The 25,033-nt window shown below is 36.6% G+C and overlaps 1 long non-coding RNA gene across 1 annotated transcript in view; it reads right to left on the reverse strand.

Moving 5' to 3' along the window:
- Nucleotides 1-8,234: 8,234 nt before the first annotated feature.
- The window catches only part of LOC128655344 (uncharacterized), a 74,377-nt gene continuing 57,578 nt past the window's right edge, over nucleotides 8,235-25,033 (reverse strand). Inside the window, exon 3 of the long non-coding RNA XR_008401763.1 lies at nucleotides 8,235-8,282. This is a non-coding gene — a long non-coding RNA (uncharacterized LOC128655344). The remainder of the gene's footprint in view (nucleotides 8,283-25,033) is intronic.

A 25,033-nucleotide genomic window follows, 5' to 3' on the forward strand; every position in this document is an offset into this window, starting at 1 on the left:
TCCTTGGAGACCGGGTCGGGGGAGTCCTGACACGCGTAGAGCCGAGTAAAATACTGAGCGAAGCAATCTGCAATTTCCTCAGGGGAGGTGTATGTGCGCCAGTTATGTTTAAGTGCCGCAATGTTAGACCTTGAAGACTTTGGTTTAGTTAGTGCCGCCAGCATTTTGCCTGGTCTATTACAAATCTGTAGTATTTACCAGCCATCTTTAGCAAACCTGAAGCCGCCTGATGTCTCATGAACGCTTCCAGTTCAGCCTTGCTGGCCACGTATCTCTCATACGTGTCAGATGTTCGAAAAGAGCAATGGGCCTGGTAGGCCCGGGACAGCGTTTTGTTAAGGTCCAGGTATCTGAGTTGCGTTTTGTATTTAATTTTTGAGATGTATGAAATTATGGAGCCGGATAGGACCGATTTTGCTGTCTCCCAGAAAAGCTGGGCATTATCTATATGTGCCCTATTGTCTGTATAGTAGTCAGTCCAGGCCTGATGTAGAAATTTGACAAAGGCCTCCGAGGAGGCTAGGTATGTAGGGAATCTAAGAGTGTTCCTGTTTGCTCTTGGACCGCGTGCGCCCAGAATCAGCGCCACTGGTGCATGATCGGACAGAATAATATCATGTATATCACAGGTCTGGACCTGAGCAATCAGGGATTTAGAGACCAAAAACAGGTCAATCCTCGATAAAGTATGCTTGGCCTTGGCTAGGCATGTGTAATCTTTACTCTCTGGGTGGTGTAATCTCCAGATATCACACGTATTAAGGTGTGTCTCAAGCATATCAAAGATCTTGGATTCATATCTCGCTTTGTAATTTTTCTTAGGATCTCTCACTAGGTGAGTGCCCAGCCAGGCTCTATCCAGTGAGTGTGAGGGGGAAATATTAAAGTCTCCACCTATAATCAATCTTGAATCCATATACGGGGAAAGTCTTTGGGTTAAGTGCCTCCAAAAATACGTTGATCTATGATTAGGTGCATAAATGTTGCAGAATACATACTTATCATCGTTGATGTCTGCCTGCAGGATCATAAATCTGCCATCACTATCTAAATATGTATGATTAACAGTCACCTTAAGTCGTTTGCCAAATAGGACAGCCAAACCTCTACTGGCACTAGTGTGTGAATTATAGAGAACATGACCCACCCAATCCCTCTGCAGTTTAGAATGTTCCTCATCTGTCAGATGAGTTTCCTGCAATAGGGCTATATCCGCACCTAATCTCCTGAGGTGCGTAAGAATTGCCCGCCTCTTAACGGGGGAGTTGATGCCCCCCACGTTCCAGGTCAGAATTTTAAGGGGCATAGGAGACTAAATTAAGATAGCATGGGGGATTGATAAACCGGGACAGAGCCCGAAGGGGGGGGGGGAAGAAAGAAAAGGTGGGGATGGGAGGGTTGGAAGAGGGAGAGAGGAAGAGAGAGAGAGAAGAAAAGAAAGAAAAGACAAAGCAAAACAAAACAAAACGAAACAAAACAAAACAAAGCAAAACAAAACAAAGCAAAACAAAACACACAATACCAACACCCGTGTAAACCCTCCTAACAGAGTGCATAAATCAAACGGCTGAGCCGCCAGCAGTGTCATAGGCTTGTAACATAAGTGCAAGGGTGACAACCCAACAAACATTGAAATGGCTAGAAAAACTTTACATTTAGACAACCTTTTTCTATAACACCTGAAAAAAAGAAAGGTTAATAACAACAGTGCAAACATCAGAGTTATTGTGTTATAGTGCAGGGTCACAGGAGACAACCAAGCAAGCAGCAGGTTGGTGAGAAAAGCAATATGTTTAAGTAATCCTTTTCCAAGATACATGAAAAGCAGCAAGGGTAAGTCCCTCTGATCCCACCCACCCCCATCCCAACAGTATGCATGGGCAAAACTTGTAAGAGCTGTTTTAGAAAACCTGGCACTAGAGTAAAATAATTTAAATATACTTGCGAATCCTTTTCGTGTGACAGCAGGTGAATCTGTGCCTGAGATATAGTGGCAACTAAACCTGTCAAAGAGAACATGAACATTAACATATCCCTTCCCCCCTCCCCCCCCCCCCCCACATTGCAATCGGGCCCATTGGCAAAATTATAGGCGGTCAAAATGTCAAACAGAACACTTGTTGTAAAAACCGCTTTCACTAGCTGGGGTGAAAAAAGAAAAGGCAGAACAACACAAAAGCAAGTAAGGGCCCAACAAACAATGCACAATACCAATTTTTTTAACTTTTTAAACTTAGCGTTCTTATCCAAACAGGTACGCTCCTTTAGGAGCCAGTCCTCAGCTATTATCATGACCAAAGTGACATACAGTGAGTAGGTCAATAATCTCTCCATTATTTTAATACAGTTCAATGGGAAAGTCCAGGATCGATCAGAACTCCTATTGCTACTCAAGCAGCTGGCTGATGGTCTTCAGTGGCCAAATAGCTGCGTAGGGCTAGTGGAGAGTGGAAATATTTTATGCCATGGGGCGTTTGAAGGCGCAGCTTGGCAGGGTAGAGTAAGGCTACCTGGCGTCCCTGTTCGTGTAATTGTGAGCACAAGGGGGCAAAATCCTTTCTTTGTTTTGTTACTTCAACAGAGAAGTCCTGGAACAACAATAGCTTGGAATGTTCAAAGATAACTTCTTTGTGAGATCTGTAAGCCCTGAGGATTCTAAGTTTTTCCTGGAAGTTTAAACATTTAAAAATAACCTGTCTGGGTTTCTGATTAGCATGTTCAAGAGTCCTTTCATGCCCTATTCTGTGGGCTCTCTCCACGTCGATAGGCAGGATATCAGGGGGTAATCCCAGCAACTTGGGGAATGTGAGGGCAGTAAACTCCAAGAGGTCCTTCCCTTTCACCGACTCAGGGACCCCTACAATGCGCAGATTGTTGCGCCGACTTCTGTTCTCTAAGTCGTCAACCCTCTCACGAAGAATTTGATTTTGTTTTAGTAATTGCTTAAGTGATGCTTCAGAGGTGACCTGCCTGTCTTCGACATCTGAGATGCGGGTCTCAGCTGCACTTATGCGGGAGGAGAACTGGCGGACCTCGCTTGTGAGCGTGTCTACCCCAGATTGCAGGGAGTCCATTTTTGGGAGAAAGAAAGATTTAAGCTCCTGCAGCAGAGATTTGTGGTCCTGAGTAGGCGATGTTAGGCCCAATGTGTTTGTGTGAAATTCACTATGCACTTCTACACTGTGCTTTTGTTGTTTTTTATCTGCTCTTGCCCTTTGACTCATGATTTCGCTAGTGGAGGGAGGTAGTCTCTGGAAATATTTATCTACTTTCATGTACCCTGATAAAGTGTCACTCGTTAGGGGTTATTGAAGGTGCGTGACAAGAGTTCTGATTTATAGTATGCCACCAATTCCGAGTATGAGGACCTGAACAGATTAATATTGTGGCTATGAGGGCCCTGGCGGTGCGCAAGAAGATGGGAATAGGCCCTGTTTACGGTGAGGGAATCCCCAGAACAAGCTGTACAGTCCTTCGTTCGTGGCCGTGGGGCCCGCAAACAGTTAATGTGCTGGTGAGTCTGAGCAGTTAGGTGGCTGGTGTCTAAATAAAATATGGCCTCCGGGCAAGTTGGGCAGTTTAAGCAAGTGGTGCACACAGCCACGTGGTGGGCCGCGACCTCCACGGGCCTCAAACTTTGGTATGTCTCCCCCAGCCTATGTACTAAGGTCTCAGTGTATAAGGCACAGCGTTAAGGCAGAATCAGTGTTTCTCACTAACCGTAACAAAGCAGGATCGATGCGGTTTTACCGGACATAGTTAGGCCTCATGTAGCGTGTCTCCTTCTCTGCTACCAGTGGTTCTGTTGTCCAGAGTCCCTCTCCGAAATAACCCAGAGCCGGGATGTCCTGCTGTGAGGGTGATCGAAAAGAGCCCGGTCTTTCGGTGTGTACAGTGTGGAGGAATGTTGCGCCTTGCCACTCCGTGTAACGGCTCCGCCGTTTGTTGCGTCCGGTGGAAAGGGCGGGTCGAAAAGCCCTTCACAAAATACCTTTTGCTGGCGATAGCTATTATTAGCCCTCCCAGAGTGAGGAAAAGTCGTGGGGTACTAGAACGGTCCGTTTTTAGGGGAAAAAGCAGAGTTTTTACTGATGTTGGAGCGGAGCTCCTTCTGCATGCGACCGTTCTGCAGACCCGCCCACCCTATTTTCTGTAATTTAGTGGGGGTTTTTTTGTACTTTAGTTTATTTAATTTAATTGTATTTAATTGTAGGTAGTTTAGGTAATTAATTTAATTATAGTGTAGTGTTAGGTGTAATTGTAACTTAGGTTAGGGTTTATTTTACAGGTAAATTTGTACTTATTTTAACTAGGTAGCTATTAAATAGTTAATAACTATTTAATAACTATTGTACCTAGTTAAAATAAATACAAACTTGCCTGTAAAATAAAAATAAATCCTGAGATAGATACAAATGTAACTATTAGTTATATTGTAGCTATCTTAGGGTTTATTTTATAGGTAATTATTTAGTTTAAATAGGAATAACTTATTTAATAATAGTAAATTTATTTAGATTTATTTAAATTATATTTAAGTTAGGGGGTGTTAGGGTTAGACTTAGGTTTAGTGGTTAATACATTTAATATAGTAGTGGCGACGTTGTGGGCGGCAGATTAGGGGTTAATAAATGTAGGTAGGTGTTGGTGATGTTAGGGATGGCAGATTAGGGGTTAATAAAATTTAACTAGTGTTTGCTAGGCAGGAGTGCGGCGGTTTAGGGGTTAATATATTTATTACAGTGGCGGAGATGTCCGGTCGGCAGATTAGGGGTTAAATAATTTTATTATAGTGTTTGTGATGTTGGGCGGCCTCGGTTTAGGGGTTAATAGGTAGTTTATGGGTGTTAGTGTACTTTGTAGCACTTTAGTTAAGAGCTTTATGTTCCGCCGTTAGCCCATAAAACTCTTAACTACTGACTTTAAAATGCGGTAGGAGTCTTACCAGGAGAGGGTCTACCGCTCACTTTCTCCAGCGATCGTAATATCAGCGTTAGGAAAATCCCATTAAAAAGATAGAATACGCAATTGACTTAAGGGGATTTGCGGTAAGCTAAAATCGCGGAAAAAAGTGAGCGGTACACCTATACCTGCCTGACTCGTAATACCAGTGGGCGTTAAAAAGCAGCTTTGGGATCCCTCAACGCTGCTTTTTAAGGCTAACGCAAGACTCGTTATCTAGGCGATAGGGTTTGGCTTGCACACAAAATTTTACTTTCAAATTGTAATACATGCAGTAACCCACACGTGCAAAAAGCTTACTTCTAGCGGTGTTTATGCTTGAGTGGGATTGCTAAATACCCTTCCAGTTGTAATCTAGTACATGATGCGTGACAACCTTTGGGATATGTTCTAATAATTTTAAAAAGCATTTACAAACTCCCCATTAAAGTACATGGGGATGTTTGTGGCTAAATCACTGGATTCATTTTTTAAATAAAGAATTAGGTTACTCTCTTCTATTCAAACACTAAGGGTGACCAATATTGCAAATGTTTTTATTGTTCTCAGAAAATATTATTTTTTCAATTACATGCAAATAAAACATGGATTGTCTACTTAATAGCTTTTTTGTCTCTCTGTGTTTGACATAGATTTGTCATTGATTTCCACTTTTCTCCAATGGGAAACATAAGTGGTGGGCCTAAGTGCACATTGACTAGTTGTTTCATCTGATTACTAATGAATGGCATATTCTCAAATGTCACAAACCGTATCATTTTCTGAGACAATCTGTTGAAATTGGATGCATAGTTCATATTTCTAAAAAAAACTAATTCTAAAAACGGAGTTCTGGTTCTTAAAATTGTGATAGACAGCAAGATGATAGTTATAGTCTAATACTCTCACAATCATTCTATTTCCATAGGTTTAGATAGTGCATAGTGGTTTAGTGGTATTTCTTGTTCCTAACAAATTTCACTTGATGTTAAATTTGTTCTTCCAGTGAAATATTCTGTCAGTATAAACTCAGCATTGGATTCCATAAAATTTGTTTAAAATTTTTATAGCAGTTTTTATAGCGCTTTTTCTACATGTGGTTTTTCTCTTGGAAGAAGTATTTGTTGTTAATTGTCTCACGATGATCAAAGAGCTGGTGCATATTAAACAGTTAAATTGGTCTTTAAATATTTATATTCTGGTTTCTCCAACTCTAAACCAAGCGAAGAAAAAACAATATGTAAGATTATGAATTTCTCTAGAGAAAGCCATTTGCAGCTTTTATGCCAAGAGTGTTTTTTTGCACATAACATGATGGAAACCACGTCTTCCTCTGCCATCAAGTAGCTATTTGACCCTAGCACCCTTTTCTCATTTTGTAATTAGATTATGAAAATAACAGGCAGCCTAGAGAACTGGAGCCTTTTGTTTTGTGACAGAGACAGAAAAATGTCAGGCAGGCCAGATACTTTTAGCAACGTACTTCAATATGAGCTAAACACACATGGTTTAGAAATAGCACACAACTATATAATACAAGAGCAGCAACGTGTTTATTGAACTACGGTATACAAACAGATTACTAGAATCCTTTATAGAAGTGGCACAACGCACATAACAACTTTATACATCCAATACTCTAAACATATGATTTTACTTAGAAAAATATATATAGGTAAAAGAATTACAGAGTTTATGTTCTTAATTAAATGATAAAAAGCATAAAAAATTCCAATATTAAACTCTACCACCAAATAATATATATTATATTATTAACTTCTGTAGTATGGGGAAGTTTCATTTTGGGATTTAATGTTTGATTGTTCCTGCCCTCTAGGCTACAGCATCATACAGACCAATATCTGGGGCGTTTTCTGAAACCTTTGCTGCCAAATCACCATTGAGCATGTCTTCATTTATGTTTTCAGCAAATGTGGCATGTTTAAACCTTTATATCTCAGCAATCACTGTTTGCTTTTCAACAAATTAAAAAAAGCATCTACTCTATTATACAAAAAAAACTACTTGCACAATTTCATAAAAATAGCTGCAGTGTTTTTTGCTGTAGTTTTAGCTAAAAAAATTCTCTATTGGGGCATATTTATCAAGCTCTGTACAGAGCTTGATGCCCCCGTGTTTCTGGCGAACCTTCAGACTCACCGAAACACAAGTTATCTGCCTGCTCTGAGGCGGTGGACAGACATCGGCAGAAATCAACCCGATCGAATATGATCGGTTGATTGACGCCCCATGCTGGTGCAATGATAAATGCCGAGAGCATATGCTGTCGGCATTAATCGATGTGCAGTAGACATGATCCGCAATATTGGATCATGTCCGCTCGCACAATGATAATTTGGTCCCTATATCTTTATACTGAAAAGCGCATTTTAATAAATAAAAACAATAATTACTTAATTTGTTTGATTTTTCAACATTTCTTTTTTACTGAGGGTGCCAACAAAACTATTTCAAATAAATAAATCTAATCCAGGGATACAAGCAGTGTTTAATAGTCCAGCAAACTCATAACTTCTTCTGTACATACACACAATACTTTTATATGAAAACTATTTAGATCTATTTCACTGCTTTATTTTAGACAAAGTATTTATCAACCCGAAAATGTGGTACAAATGTATACCTGTATCTGATACAAATCAAGGAAGTCAACCTATAACTGTGTAACTATACAACCTGAATAAGAAGAGAAATTACATGAAAGTAAAATTATTAAGATACAGGATAGCTATTTAAAATGCTATGGAAGGCTGTCTTATGAGCCTTGTAAAACCTACATTTTCTGAAGCATGTCTAAATAAATGGTGGTTGTTTCCTAGTACAGACTTCCTTCAGAGGTGGTAGGAACATAAACTGTAAATTAATTTAGGTACACCTGAGATATACCCAAGGTTATCCTAGAATTAATAAAGATTACACTTCAGATGGATACATGGGTAGATATTTCTATAAATATAGAACCTTCTTGTTTAAAACAAATAGATTTGAATAGCATAGGCCGGGTTTTCTATTTTCTTTTACTGTAAACAGACTATTATGAAGATCTCCTGCAGTCTAAAGCCTTGTCATAGACTGAAGCAGAGAAATAGAAATGCAGACGCCAAAGCGTTCCAAACTAGAACAGCGATAATGGTGTTAGGCTTCCAAGAGATAAGACATTCAACAATGATATCACAGCACAGCTATCATCTCAGACTTTGCAGGCTTTGGCTGTTCTGGCTCAGCACACAGATTCCTACCCGGATCCTGAACTTTGCTGTGGTGTTACATTCCTCATTGGAGACTTCTGTCCTTGCTTTTCAGCACTATAAATGTGACAGCTTACAAAAGAAAAGAAAAAAATATTGGTCATTTACTCAGATTTTGGAAATATAAATGATTGGTTAAATGCTGACTAACACAAACATTTACAATAAAACACCAGCATCTTTTCTTTTATTACAGTATCTTCTAGATATGTGCATTTCGAAAAAATTCAGTTTGGTTCGGATCGATTCGGATTTTTTCGAATTTCGGTTCGGATTCGGAAAAATTCGAATAAATTCGTTCAGATTCGTTTTGGATTCATTCGGATTCGAATAAATTCGGCTGGATTCGGTTTGATTCGGTTCGGAAATTTGGAATTTCGGTAAGTGTTAGGTGGGATTAGACTAGTATTATGTACTGTATATTAGGTGTAACCCATAGCAAAGTGATATAACCTAATATACTGAACAATACTAGTGTAATCCATGGCCATCCGAATCTACCGAATAAATCCGAATAAATCCAAACTAATTCGGATTTATTCGGTAGATTCTGCACTATTTTAATTCGGAAATTCGGATCAATCCAAATCCTGAATTTTACGAATTCGGCCGAATTTCCGAATCGATCTGAAATGAATCGCACATGTCTAGTATCTTCTAGACTTATCTGCAAATCACCACACAGCACCAATAAACCATTTATCTTTAATATATGAAAAGATAGAAATTGTGAACTGCTTTGTCTCACTGTTGCAGCTAAAAAGCAAATGCCATGATACCCCACACCTTCTGTCTCTTCGCTCCTCAACCAGTAGATTGTAAGCTCTGTATTCCTGTATTAATTTGTTTTGTGTATGTGCATGTGTGTGTGCTGGGGGGGGGGGTTAAACAAAGAGCAATAGAGAATAGTTTGCTTTATTTGAGTTTATTTATTGTATAATTAATAGGAGACAAATATTGCAACTCCCATGAAAGCTGATGTTGTAGTCCAGCACTCTGTCAACCTAAGAAGAGATATGTCTCTGGTTGTATTGACAGTTCATGCATTGGAAGTGATATTAGTAGATCTAGTGGGCAAGCACGGAAAGCTTATTATGCACTTAAATATAACCAAATGCAAAGGAAAGGAGTGTGCTCTGATTGAAGAATACAAGAATGCAGTGCCCTGTGATTGGCTGTATTGACAATTTAAAGGTAAATATAGAAAGAAAATGTCCAATCAGGTAGCCAGACTAAAGGCTGCAGATAGAAATAGAAGCCTAAATAAATAAACATAAATTAAAAAGGGACTTTAAACACCATTTGTAAGCTGCATGATAATCTACCTTCTTATCTGAGAGGAATCTTTCAATGAATAATATAGATAAATTTGGTCAAATAAGCTTAATGTATACGTTTTTTCTTTGCACTGATTTCTCTGCCCCACAGAACCAATCACAAACTAATACACATACAGGCATACCTCGTTTTATTTTTACAAATTGAAGGTTTGTGTCAACCCTGTGTTAAGCAAGTCTAAATATATATATATGTATTAGACACTTGTTTTTCCAAGCTGCTTGTAAAAATCAATTAGCCCTCAATTACTGCAAGTATTGTTTCTTTAAGAGGTTACTGTTTGTTCCCTATTAAAACCTTACGATAGAATACATGGGCATTCCCTCTGATGAAGTGAACATCTGTTCACGAAAGACATAAGAGTGCGCCCACTTTTTGACGTTGCTTCCGGTCCGGCGAGACCAACGAAGATTTCCTGTGTTAACACATCACCGCAACGGACTCTGTCACTGACAGAATTTTAAATCCTAACTCATCCACCCTTTAGGATTACAATCCGGACTTTACTAGGACTTAAGCAGGCACTTCTTCACTGTGATAATTGGAAACGGGGAGAGACGTTTTTCATCTCCATTTAACCTGCACCTTTTATAATTTGGGCACGGTACAGAAACTACAATCCTCATGCTTACTTTGTTTCTGGGACATTTGCAAGCCCATCTATAACCTGAATTGTACTACGAGGACATTACTTTTAAGACAGTTTTTGGTTTATGAGTGTTTTTCATTACGCAACCGTATTTTTTTGTTTTTTATAATTATAATTGTAACAAATAAAGGAGTTTTTATATATTTTTTAAATTTTCTCAATCATCAATCATATACCAAGAGAACCCAGTTTCCAGTCACTTATCACTTATTCACTAATAAGTTTTGCACCATACTTCAGAAATTATACCATGCTCCACAGAGGAGAAGATAAATAACCATACTTTAAGAGGCTGTTGGAAGAAAATGCCATAGCTGAGAGGAGGTTTAAATACCATACCTCAAAAGGAAAATAATTTTTACATCATACCCTGAGAGATCCACTGACAGAAGTATCATACTCTGAGAGGCGCACAAGAGAAATCACCATTCCCCACAAGGTTGAAGAAAATACATCTTTAACACAGACAGGGATTTACATCCCCTCCATGTAATCAACATACCTCATAATTTTGAGGTTAAAAAGGTGAGCACCTTTCTTATGTACACCAGTGATTGATATTTAGTATTGACATACTGAACCATAAGTTGTTTTTTCTTTTGTTTTCTCCATTCAATGAGCGCTGATATCTGGAATCTACAGCTACATTTTTCACCCCTCTGTTCAATTGGTGATAGTGGAACTCCGAGACGAAGCAGCCATTGAAACACATCAGGAGGAATCATACAAGCAGATTAACTATTTGCATTATATACTGCGCACGTTAAAGACCTTATTGACACTCGTTTTTGTTTATCACCATCTTTTGATTTGCTGCAGTGTATTGGGGTTAAATGTTTATTCAATATGACAGATTCCTTATTTTTTGGCAATTTTGTAGACACTACAAATAAAAAAAGGTCTTGGTCTGATAGCTCCAACTCTATTCCCACAAATGTTGAAATAGAAGAACAAGTAAAAATAGACACAAAAACATTACTTAGAAAGTTAGAAAGACTTAAAAAACTTGAAATTAAGAACTGGCACGACATTATAGGCCTAGAAAATTACCTAAAGTTCAATCTAGTTACAAGTTACAACCATTTAATAGTGATATATATTATAAAACCCTTAACTTTGAAATAGCTACGAGAGTAGAGAAATTAGAAAGAGACATTATCAAAAGAAAAAAGAAGAAATTAGAAATCGACATGCAAGGAAAGATTTCTGAGAGCAAAGATTTAGATACTGATTTTGTTGATATTATTGACACACCAGCCCCAGAAAAAACACCATTACCTAGTACAAGCACCACTAACCATTTCTTCCCCACAACACTCGTTAACACTAAGTAGAGTGAGTAACCCTTTTAATAATAATAAAAATATTAAAAATTGGAAATATACACAAAAGGGGAATCAGAAGGGAAAGAAAAATTATAGTTCAAACAGAAATTATAATTATGACTATCCCCCAGAATGCTCCAACTATAACTATCAATCAAGGGAATATCAAATGGTTAAAACTTCAAATGTGAAATTTAATAACCCCAGAAATGATGAGTGAGATAATTGGAGGCCACAACAACATAGAAATAGTTCATATAATAACTACAAAGGCAAAAATGTTGAAACTATTAAGCCTTATTTTTTAGAGCTAAGAGACAGAAGAGAGTCTTCTTTCGGGTCCCCAAGATACACAAACCCCCTGCACAGGCCACAAAAAAAGGCAACTAGATCAATCAGATGGAGAGAGTGTAGGGGAGGACAGAAAAAACAAAGAAAAAAGACCAAATGGTAACAAACCCCACTATAAACACAAACACATCGCTAAATGAGAATATAAACATTTTCAATCTGTCAGGCCACACTTTAACAGTAGTAGAAGAAAGTCTCCTTAAAAAAGGCTTGTCTTTCGCACCTACAACCAAACCCAATTCCTTTGATTTATTCATTGACACTAGTAAATTCATACGGAAACTGACTTTACAGAACATTTTACTAAAATAGGCAAAAATAACAAAGTAAGTGAAAACACAATAATGTTAAGTCTGGGCGATAATGATACACTAGCAAATATGCAGGAATTAGAAAGAGAATCTAACCAAATAGGTCTAGAAAGTGATATCCATGATGAAATAGAATGTGAAATACCTTTAAAACACAGTACTTTGAAACCCAAATCTATTTTCTATCCAGTCCACTCTAAGGGGAAACAACTTTCTCTCTTTGAATACTTAGTGCAACAGGATATTGAGGAGATGTGTAAAAACTCCAATATGAGAAATAGAAACCTAAGTTTCAAAGAAAGACATGCAGGAGGAGGTATTGTGGTACAAGATTATGGGGACTACATGTTAGAAGCCAATCACATACTTTCTAATAGTCAAACGTATAAAGTCCTAGAAAAAGACCCTACAGACATGTATTTACAACAATACCTTTACCTAATAAGGAAAGCAAAGAGGGAAACTATCCTCAATGAGGACAAATTGATTTTTTTTAAAATTTGACACATGGCGGTCTTTTATCATCTACTGAAAGTTCACAAGGATGATAAAAGACCCAAATAAAATTTGTTGAGGAAGCAATAAAATTTATATTAGAGAACTATTTTAGTTTTAACAAAGTTATATACCTCCAAAAATGGGGAACGGCAATGGGGACAAAATTTGCCCCCAATTTTGCAAACTTGTATATATGAAGAAATATATATACTGAAAAATAATCCTTATTTGGCTAAATTCAAATTTTGGAAAAGGTTCATAGACAACATTATCATCATCTGGGATGTAGAGGAAAGTGAATTTAAGAACTTCACTATACACCTTAATACTAATAATATGAACCTTTCTTTTACCAATACATGGTAAGATAAAAGTATAGATTTCCTGGACATTACAATTTACTGTGAGGGAATTTAAATACACACCAAGACCTATAGAAAGGAAACAGACACAAACGGTTATTTACATGCCACTAGTTGCCACCATCCAAACTGGATCAACAACATACCCTTTTGCCAATTCCAGAGAATCAAGCGCAATTGCAGCAAAGAACAAGACTTCAAGGCAGCAGCTAAATCTTTAAAACAAAAATTTAAAGAAAAGAAGTACCCAGAAAAAATAGTAGAAGGGGCATACGAAAAAGTCAAAAGTACTGATAGAAGCACTCTTTTAGTAACAAAAAACAAGGAAAATGCCAAAAATAATACCAACACACAAAATACAACATACACAATTGGAGCACGACAAATAGAAAAATTTCTTCACAAACATTGGGGAATTCTGAAAAAAGATCCTATATTAAACCCTATCGCCTAGATTTAGAGTTCTGCGTTAGCCGTCAAAACCAGCGTTAGGGGGTCCTAACGCTGGTTTTTACCGCCCGCTGGTATTTAGAGTCAGTCAGGAAAGGGTCTAACGCTCACTTTCCGATCAGCCAATAGAATGCGAGCTCAATCTGTTTGGCTGATCCAATCAGCCAATCGGATTGAACTTGAATCTGATTGGCTGATTCAATCAGCCAATCAGAATTTTCCTACCTTAATTCTGATTGGCTGATAGAATCCTATCAGCCAATCGGAATTTGAGGGACGCCATCTTGGATGACGTCCCTTAAAGGAACCTTCATTCGTTGGGAGTTCGGTGTGGAGGAAGGATGTTCCGCGTCGGCGGGATGAAGATGGAGCCAGAAGAAAGAAGATTGAAGATGCCGCTTGATAGAAGACTTCAGCCGGATGATGGACCTCTTCAGCCCCTGCTTGGATGAAGACTTCAGCCGGATGATGGACCTCTTCAGCCCCCGCTTGGATGAAGACTTCAGCCGGATGATGGACCACTTCAGCCCCCGCTTGGATGAAGACATCGCCCGGATTGGATGAAGAATTCGGCTCGGCTGAGTGAAGACGACTCAAGGTAGGAAAATCTTCAGGGGGGTAGTGTTAGGTTTATTTAAGGGGGGTCTGGGTTAGAGTAGGGGTATGTGGGTGCTGGGTTGTAATGTTGGGGGGTATTGTATGTTTTTTTTACAGGCAAAAGAGCAGAATTATTTGGGGCATGCCCCGCAAAAGGCCCTTTTAAGGGCTGGTAAGGTAAAAGAGCTTTACAATTTTTATTTTAGAATAGGGTAGGGCATTTTTTTATTTTGGGGGGCTTTGCTATTTTATTAGGGGGCTTAGAGTAGGTGTAATTAGCTTAAAATTGTTGTACTATTTTTATAATGTTTGTAAATTATTATTTTATTTTTTGTAACTTAGTTCTTTTTTTATTTTTTGTACTTTAGTTAGTGTATTTATTTTTATTTATTTGTAGGTATTTGTATTTAATTTATTTAATGATCGTGTAGTGTTAGGTTTAATTGTAACTTAGGTTAGGATTTATTTTACAGGTAATTTTGTAATTATTTTATCTAGGTAGCTATTAAATAGTTATTAACTATTTAATAGCTATTGTACCTGGTTAAAATAAATACAAAGTTGCCTGTAAAATAAATATAAATCCTAAAATAGCTACAATATAATTATTAGTTATATTGTAGCTATATTAGGGTTTATTTTACAGGTAAGTATTTAGCTTTAAATAGAAATAATTTATTTAATAAGATTTATTTTATTTCGTTAGATAAAAATTATATTTAACTTAGGGGGGTGTTAGGGTTAGACTTAGCTTTAGGGGTTAATACATTTATTATAGTAGCGGTGAGGTCCGGTCAGCAGATTAGGGGTTAATAAGTGTAGGTAGGTAGCGGCGACGTTGGGGGGGGAAGATTAGGGGTTAATAAATATAATATAGGGGTCGGCGATGTTAGGGGCAGCAGATTAGGGGTTCATAGGGATAACGTAGGTTGCGGCGGTTTACGGAGCGGCAGATTAGGGGTTAAAAATAATATGCAGGGGTCAGCGATAGCGGGGGCGGCAGATTAGGGTTTAATAAGTGTAAGGTTAGGGGTGTTTAGACTGAGGGTACATGTTAGGGTGTTAGGTTCAGACTTAGGAAGTGTTTCCCCATAGGAAACAATGGGGCTGCGTTAGGAGCTGAACGCTGCTTTTTTGCAGGTGTTAGGTTCTTTTCAGCTCAAACGGCCCCATTGTTTCCTATGTAGAAATCGTGCACGAGCACGTTTTTGAAGCTGCCTGCGTCCGTAAGCACCGCTGGTATTGAGAGTTGCAGTGGCCATAAATTATTCTCTATGCTCCCTTTTTGGAGCCTAACGCAGCCCTTCTGTGAACTCTAAATACCAGCGGTATTTAAAAGGTGCGGGGGAAAAAATACACGCGTAGCTAACGCACCCCTTTGGCCGCAGAACTCTAAATCTAGCCGTATTTTAACTGAACCACCAAAGGTTACATATAGAAAAAATAAGTATATTAAGAACATCCTTGCCCTAACAACATTACGGAGAAACCAAAATAAACAAAAAACAGTGCCTGTTGTAGCCATACTAGCAAACATAAAGAAACAAATAAATGGATCATAAACAATGATACAGAACAAGTACCGATAGAAGATTTTCTAAATTGCAAATCCGAATTTGTAGTATACCTTTTAGAGTGCCCGTGCAAAAAGTTATATATAGGGCGCACTAAAAGGAGTCTCAAAAGACGGGCATTATAACACATAAATAATATAGAGGAAACAGACTCTGAATATGGAATTGGGAAACATTTTGAACACTGTCATAACAAAAACAGCAAGGACTTCAAGATAAAAGCTATCAAACAAATAACAAAATTCAAAGGCAAGGAAAGATTACTTGAACTTCGCAAGAGAGAGACCTATTGGATCCATAGGTTGAAAACTTTACATCCGCTAAGTCTAAACAAAGACATAGATTTAGCTGCTTTTTTATAGCATGTAAATCATGTTTTCTTTGAAGGGTTAAATATCATAATAAGATCACTCATAACATCCCTGAGTTTTTAAGCAATCACATAAACCACTAGGTCTAAAACTACCTCTAAAATTAAATCTAATCATTCTAATCAATATAAATCTAATCATTTTCCCAATCAGGTATTTTATGCTAACATACTAATAGATAAAACAATTGTATCTTAAATCCTTTATGTATCTACTGCGATATTAAAGATAACTGAGTTTTTTTTATCTTGTTGAAAATTTGTTTAAATACATAAGCTATCATTTAAAGTATGCACAAACAGTCCGCGACATAGTGACATTCTGTATTAGATATGTCTATCTTCCATGAAAATAACATAGTGCCAATAAGGTTTTTACACCATTATTAGATACTCTTTTTTCGAAGCTGCTTGTAAAAATAAATTAGCCCTCAAATTACAGTAAGTATCTTAATAACAATATAAATACCACCTATAAGCCTTTCTAATCAAATAGATGCTAGGGATAATGTATCAGGCTTCGATGTAAAATCCAATGTACATAAGCACTGACAAAATAGTTTTTATATTGTTATCAGCTAATATTGTTGTAAGTTCATTTAAATGCATAAGTTTTGATGCATTGAATAAAACATTCCACAGCATGTACATTACAATCAGATATATATGTAAAATTATCTGTATTTTGAAAATTTTGTATTAATTATGCAATGACATGTAAACATAAATTGCGCTCTGAATTATTATTTAAAGTGTGCAAAAACAGTCAGTGTTATTATTAAAAGTGTGCACAAACAGTCAGCAATATAATGACATTATGTACAATGTCTGTCTCTATCTTCTACCTAATTAACAGAGTGCCAACAAGAAGATATATTCTTTTACCAGTATTAGACACTTGTTTTTTCCAAGCTGCTTGTGAAAATCAATTAGCCTTCAATTACTGCAAGCATTGTTTCTTTAAGAGATTACTGTTTGTTCCCTATTTAAACCTTTCAATAGAAAACCTGGGCAATCCCTCTGATGAAGTGAACATCTGTTCACGAAACGCGTAAGGGCACACCCAATTTTTGACGTCACTTCTGGTCCGGCGAGACCAACAGAGATTTCCTGTGCTAACACAGAACTGCAACGGACTCTGTCACTGACAGCATTTTGAATCCTAAATCATCCACGCTTTATAATTACAATCCGGACTTTACTAGGACTTAAAGTGAAAGTAAATCCTAGCGTTTTACAAACACTAGGATTGACTTTTGAAACAAATAAAGGGGTCTTTCATTCATAAAGTATAAGATACTTCATGTATAACGCTACAGCAGCCCACGGCTAAAAAATTTTTTCCTAATAGGTGACGTTTTCACCTCTTAGCCAATAGCCATGCGGTAAATCTGGCTGTTGGTTAAGTTGTGAAAACGTTACCTCTTAGCAAAAAAATGTTTTAGCAGTGGGCTGCTGTAGCAGCTAAAAACAGTCAAACGGTCATGTTGGATCGTGAAACGTTGTGTCTTTAAGATTAAAGTCTTTTTATTATAATTGACTTTTTCCACAAGCTTTATTTTATATACATTTTTAATATTGTATACCAGCACAGCACTTCTACAACACACAGAGTGTGTGGAGGTTGATACGGAGCTGGAAAGTTTTTTGGAAACTGCAGCTTTTCTAATTCATACTGTTTGAATCCCGTGTGTGACAGCCGAATAAGAGGTTTGTTTGGCCTGGAGAATACGGGGAAAGTTGTCTGGAGGACTTTAAGAGTCCAGGAAACCCTTGTAATACTTCTCGAGTGCCTACAATCCTGTAAGTACGTACTAATGTGCGCTGGCATTACACTGCATTACTGATTGTGCACTATGGTGGTGCCTTCACCTTCTTTGTATTTTTTATAGTAACAAATCTCGAACATCAACAGCTTTTGGAAGGAGCAGCTTGCCACAGCCATGTTTGGACACCTATGAGATAATATCCTTTGTCGTCTTGGGATCCATTCCACTTTGGATAATTGATTTTGAACTTTTATTTTTACACAAACTTTGCACTGACTTTTGCTTGGATCATTATCATACAATTGTATGATTTGTTAATAACACTGTTTGCATTATATGTTATTTATATGTGATTTATTTATTTTTGGACACACCTTGTTTTTGCTCTTTGAATTGCATTGAGCATCAGAGATATTTGCACTTGTATAACAATAGAATAGGTTTCTATCACTATAGAGCAATATAGTAATAAGATCGATATATTTTATACACACATTTTTTATTTGAGGCGCATCCTACTTTTGTCACATTTTATTAAATAAAGGAGCGCAGGCACTTCTTCACTGTGATAATTGGAAACGCGGAGAGAGGTTTTTCATTTTTCATCTCCATTTAACCTGCACCTTTTATAATTTGGGCACGGTACAGAAACTACAATAATCACGCTTACTTTGTTTCTGGGACATTTGCAAGCCCATCTATAACCTGAACAACTGTGTTTTTTTTTATAATTATAATTGTAACAAATAAAGGAGTTTTTATATATTTTTGAATATTTCTCAATCATCAATCATATACCAAGAGAACCCAGTTTCCAGTCACTTATCACTTATTCACTAATAAGTTTTGCACCATACTTCAGAGAGGAGAAGGAAAAATACCACTCCGGAAATTATACCATGCTCCACAGAGGAGAAGATAAATAACCATACTTTAAGAGGCTGTTGGAAGAAAATGCCATACTCCAGCTGAGAGGAGGTTTAAATACCATACCTCAAAAGGAGAATAATTTTTACATCATAACCTGAGAGATCCACTGACAGAAGTATCATACTCTGAGAGGCACACAAGAAAAATCACCATACTCCACAAGGTTGAAGAAAATACATATTTAACACAGACAGGGATTTACATCCCCTCCATGTAATCAACATACCTCATAAGTTTGAGGTTAAAAAAGGTGAGCACCTTTCTTATGTACACCAGTGATTGATATTTAGTATTGACATACCGAACCATAAGTTGTTTTTTCTTTTGTTTTCTCCATTCTATGAGCGCTGATATTTGGAATCTACAACTATATATATATATATATATATATATATATATATATATACATATGTGTGTGTGTGTGTGTGTGTGTGTGTATATATATATGTGTGTGTGTGTGTATATATATATATATATGTGTGTGTGTGTGTATATATATATATATATGTGTGTGTGTGTGTGTATATATATATATGTGTGTGTGTGTGTATATATATATATATATATATATATATATATATATATATGTGTGTGTGTGTGTGTGTATATATATATATGTGTGTGTGTGTATATATATGTATGTGTGTGTGTGTGTATATATATATATATATATATATATATATATACATACACACAAATATACATATTTAGACATGCATATGTATGTATCTCTATGTTGAAGCCCTTTGAGGTCCTTTCTTTTCTAACACCTGAGACCTCATATCTTTAAACCCTTATAGCTTTTTTGTGCAAATTGTTGTTATTTTCTTTTAGAATTTTTATTAGATAGTGTTATTATGAGTGCAAATATACTTTTAAATGTAGTTTTGATGTGTTTAGTGACACTTTTGGCTTGTGTAACAGTTAACCAGAACTCTGAAGTCGCAGTAATCAGTCTAACATAAGTTGAGATTGCACTTGCGCGTTCACATTTACTTTCAACTTATAATACAAGCAGAATTTAACTTGCACACAAAGGGCCACGAAAAACCTGATAACGCTTGTGCGCCTACAATAGAACGCCACACTTAATCTGGCCCTAAGACGGATAACCATCAATGATTTCCATTACCCATTTTAATTAATTATATTTAAACATCCAAATGTTATTTTCAGTATTCAAAATACATTTGAAGATGTTAATAATGAATAATAAGCATAAAGAATCAATGCCTAAAACCTGGGTATCAGTTCAGATAAAGACATATCTCTGCTGCTAACACATTTTCTCCCCCTAGCTGTCATGCTACGGAATGCTTCACAGCTCGGTTTTGGAGCAATTTTATTAAAATATTAAAAGTATAAAAGTTCCATCATTAAAAGTGAGCTGTGTTTATTTTAACCGGCCATTTTAAGCAAATCTGCAACAACTTGACTACCGTGTACTTTTGCTATTACTTAGAATAGAAAGTACACTGATAGCATTTGTACTATGCATTGTTGTGGGACTGAATAAACATAGCTAAACAATCTATCACTGGAAATCTCTAACAAATTTATGACCAAGAAGAGGCTGATCTCAAAGGATTTGGCTAGATTAGGGAAAATGACACAATATTACAAGTGTATTATTATAATCTGTTTTGCACAGCAGTGATGTGCCAGAACTCGTTAAATAGATCTCTCTCTGGCTCTACCGTACCAGGCAATGAATAGAATTAATTTTGTTCAGCTCTTCTTCTAATCCAACACAGCTGAGGTCAGACAAGACTTGTTGAGTCATAAGAAGGGTAGGACACTTGGGGTCAACCGTATGTCAGGAATAAAAGTATATTGAAATGTTCACTTGACTGGCCTGGTCCTCATTGTGATTCCAATCTCTGATATTAAAGGTCTTTGTACTCATGTTCTGAGTTACTCACCCTGTATAGCCACATCAGTTTCTACAGTATGGTTTTGTGACTCTGTAACCTTCTATTCACTTAAAAGAACTTTCTCAACTGTTTTGGGATTCTTTTTTTCAATGTAGTCATAGATGTAATTTAACTTTGTGGGAGTTCAATAAACAAAAATTGTTAACTAATTTTTTTCTTTTAGAAAACACACAGATATTTATTTATCCAAAAGATTTATAATTGGAATTAAATCATGAAAATTAATTAACTTAACTTTAAGGCAGTTGTATATTATGAAGCACGTTAAGGAAACAGCATACATCTTACCACCCTAAGATAAATAGCACGCACAAAAATTACTGTAGAATAACATAGAGGGATTCATTTTTAATTCTTTTATAGCTTGTTTTAGAATCATTACATAAACAGAAATATGCTATTTGTCAGCTAGAACTGGAGATGGTGGATTATTTCAATTTAAGCAAGGATTTTTTAGTGTATTAAAGTTTTTGTTGTTTGAAAAATTAATGTTTTTACATTGATAGAACATGTCACAATCCTACCTCAGAGAGTAATTGTACAGAAACATATAAATCCTGTGGCTTTCATACTCGAAATGTAAAAGAACAATAAACACAAATGCCAAGATTACAAATTGTGTGTTATTTTGTGTTCGGTTTCTAACAAATTACTGCAAGTATATCCCGAGCATCTGAGCACTCGCAGTTTTCCTACCAGTTACACACTATACAAATGCAGATTGCTCACTTTGTAATCTCTCACTGAACAGACTGGGATTGCAGGAACCAGGTGTGTATAGTAAGAAATTACAGTTTTGTGAGAATGAAGTGGCTCATTAGTTTCAGTTGTGGAAATGGCACCATTTTACAAGATGTCTAAAAGGTCACTATTGTAAATGGGAATAGCCCCGGCCATCTTTTTATGTATTATATTAATATCCCATATGGTTAGTCTTGTTTCTAGACCAAAACTTTGCTAAATTAAAAACTTTTTTTTCTTCTTTTTTTACAATACAAAAAAAAATATAAAGAACAATTTTACAGTATAATGCATTCAAATTACTGATCATACACACATGTACTGTATACCCAGAAAGCCCCAACTTAAACTGATTAAACCATTTTTATTTTTTATTTTGAAGAACAAATACCATTAATCTCTCAAGCTTTAAATATATATGTTATTGTCACCAAATGTGTATATTAAAGGGAGAGTGTCCTGTTATATTTTTCTTCCTTTTTCCGGAGCAGCGTTGGAGTGATTGTTCTAACACTGCAGCCTAACCTTGTTAAAAGTGGTGGAGAGAAGATGCATAAACGATTAATTGCGCACTCTGTGACCTACATGATGGTTGTGCGACTCAATGAGTTCTGGAGGCTGAAGCGGATCTTTTGTAAGCAATAAATATCTGTTGGGTAAATATCTTAAACAGCACAAACTTTTAATTTATGTGTAATGATAAAAATTCCTGCCAGTTGTGTACTTTTGAAAAAGGATGAGTTTTAAAATGATTATAATGCCCCTTTAAAATCTTAAAGTATATGCTGCCCATGTAAGGTAAGTCGGATATTACTGACAGTGGAGACCCCCTGTGGGTCTGAAGTGCTTAAGGGTTAAAAACCTAAGTGATGTGAGTGAGTGGGTTTGTGCTGTACAGGACCTTACATTATCGCAAGGGAATGGGGTGGGTTTTCATCTGCCTGTTTTAAGGCCCTGCAGGAAGTGGGTATTCGAAGAACAAACAGGTAATTTAATCCATTATGGATTTTCTAATCATTTCAAATGAGTATGAAACTGAAAACCAGAAAAAGCAATGTGATGCACTGCGAATAGCTAGAAAATACTTATTGACTGAAAAGGAGCCCAGAGTTTTTAATTCTGACATACAAAGCAGTAGATCTACAAATATGCAGTGGAAAAGCTTAATCATTTTCAATTTTACATCATCCAGACTAATTATAATATGTAAATTATAATTACATTAATGCGTAAATTCATGAAACTAAAAATGAAACAAGATTTATATTTTGTCCAAAAATGTATTACATCTCACGCTTCATTTGTATTTTTATATAGATATCATTATATAGCTGTCATTAGAAGCAGTATCAGGGATTCTGCTGCATCAGCAGGAAAAAGCTGTTATTGAGAATAATATTACCCGGGATATGACAGTAGGAAAATGCTGTGTTGGGCCATTCTGCTGTCAATATAAAAACAAGAGTGTGTATGAGAAATATAGTTATTGCAATGGTTTGAAGCATGGACAATAGTAGCTGCAAAAGTAAAAGAGGAGTTCAGTAAATAACGATACCTAACATTTAATAATATGTAGCATTCGTCAAATACACGAGGTAACACTATGTGCTGAAACTATGAAGTATTTTGAAGCAGCACTAATAAAGTGAAAGTAACTCCTAGCGTTTTACAAACTGAGATATCTCCGTTTTCATTGTTGGGAGTTCCTCTGACAGTGCGATACGCACTATTGAAGATCATGAATTGTCTTGAAGAAGGCCTCTGGAAAGGCCGAAACGTCGACATTCTTTAATATGTGAAATTGAAGGTGTGAATAAAAAATATATATTGTTTAAAGTCCTGTGAGTGCCCTCCACTACATATCTGCTCTATATTCCCCATTGAGGACAGCACCCAGGCATTCACTACACAAGTGTGGAAGGAGTGCTAGGCCACCGGCTACAGTATATATATATAGAGATGACACCCTAACTAATTCTGACTTTGTATACTCCAGAAATCTGACTATAGGTAATAAGCTTTCACCAAGTATGTTACCAGATTTAGGGATTCGCAACTCATGGTTGGATGCTGTAGGTACCTAAAAGTGTGGGAAGCCTCGCTGTAAGTCCTGTATCTACCTCAAACAGGGTGATAGATTTAGATCCTTCATGACAGGTGAGACCTTCACGACTCAGGGCTGTGTAAAATGTTCTTCAACATTTGTAATTTATTTTATTGAGTGCTCAGAGCACCAGAAACAATATGTCAGGTTAACTACCAGGGACATACGTACCACAATTAAAGAACACTTAGGTTACATATCCAATGATATACACTGTTCAGCACTATCAATTTTTTTTTATTCAGGAGCATAACAAAAATGTGGATAAATTCAGGTGGAATGCAGTCGAGGTGGTGAGTACACCACGTAGGGGTGGTAGTAAACAAAAGATTCTTGAAAGACAGGATATCTATTGGATCCACAAACTCAAAACACTTGTTCCATTGGAGATTAATTCACAATTTGATGTAATTAATTATTGGGAATGATAGATATAAATAAATGAAACAAGAAATAATAGGCAAACACTGCTCCAATCTCTACACACTTAGCATGCTTAATTTTGGATATGTTGCTGTAAAGGATAATATGCTCTATAACACCATGAGCGAGAGAGTGTGAGAAGTAAAAATGTTTTTTGAATTTGTAATCTTAATCTAGAGCTTGGGTATAATCTGAGTTTTGGCATCATTATGTATGTGCTGGATATATTATATCTTTTATATATAGACAACTGGCGTTTGCTCATACAGAGAAGTATGTATCTTTTTGTTTGCATATACTATATTCATCCATTTAGCACAGCTGGTCTAGCGCGGTTTCAGATTGGTGTGCGAGCAATAACTAATATTTTTTTAAACGGGCCCCATATATGTCTATGGGAAGAAGAAGTTAGCGTGGTCGTGGTATCTGAAGTCCTGAAGTTAGCACACCTCTGTCTTTTGCTCTTGCGCTAACTTTTCACTTTCAGCTTGTAATACTCACGCTAATGCAGCCTTATTAATTTTTTACTTTAAACAAAGTGGGCGAGCGAAAAAAAAAATTAGTGCGCCACTTTTAATCTGGCCCAGTGTATGCAATCATTTGAATAAATATGCCTAGCATAACAAGCCTGTCTTGGCACTATCCTATTAGTAATAAGATAAATCCGAAATATGCCTTTCTGAAAATTCCAAGAAGCAATTTAATCTGGATGTTCCTATCACAACTGTGACAGTTCACATATTAAATGTGTTAATTTGGATTTGACTGCAGTTTTCCCACCAACAGAATTAGGCACCTAGCTTTATTTCTCTTGCTCACAGATTATCAACTTTGTTTTTATCTTGAAAAATAGCCTGAGTCTAAAGGTTAACGGGGGTGCTAAGCCCTTCACAGTTTGTGATATTATTGTGTAACAGAGATGCTCTCATTCCTCTGAAGTTTGTTTGAATTCTTTAGACAATCACACATAGCTTCTTCATTGTATACAGTTAATGTAAATAAAAGTCTCAAGACTTGTTAAAATAAATAATAAAATGAATTACATCTAAGAAAACAGTCCTTATCTTGTTCTATATTAACTGACATATGGGCTCACT

The sequence above is a fragment of the Bombina bombina genome, chromosome 4 (genome assembly GCF_027579735.1).
Source record: "Bombina bombina isolate aBomBom1 chromosome 4, aBomBom1.pri, whole genome shotgun sequence".
In the NCBI taxonomy this organism is placed as follows: Eukaryota; Metazoa; Chordata; class Amphibia; order Anura; family Bombinatoridae; genus Bombina; species Bombina bombina.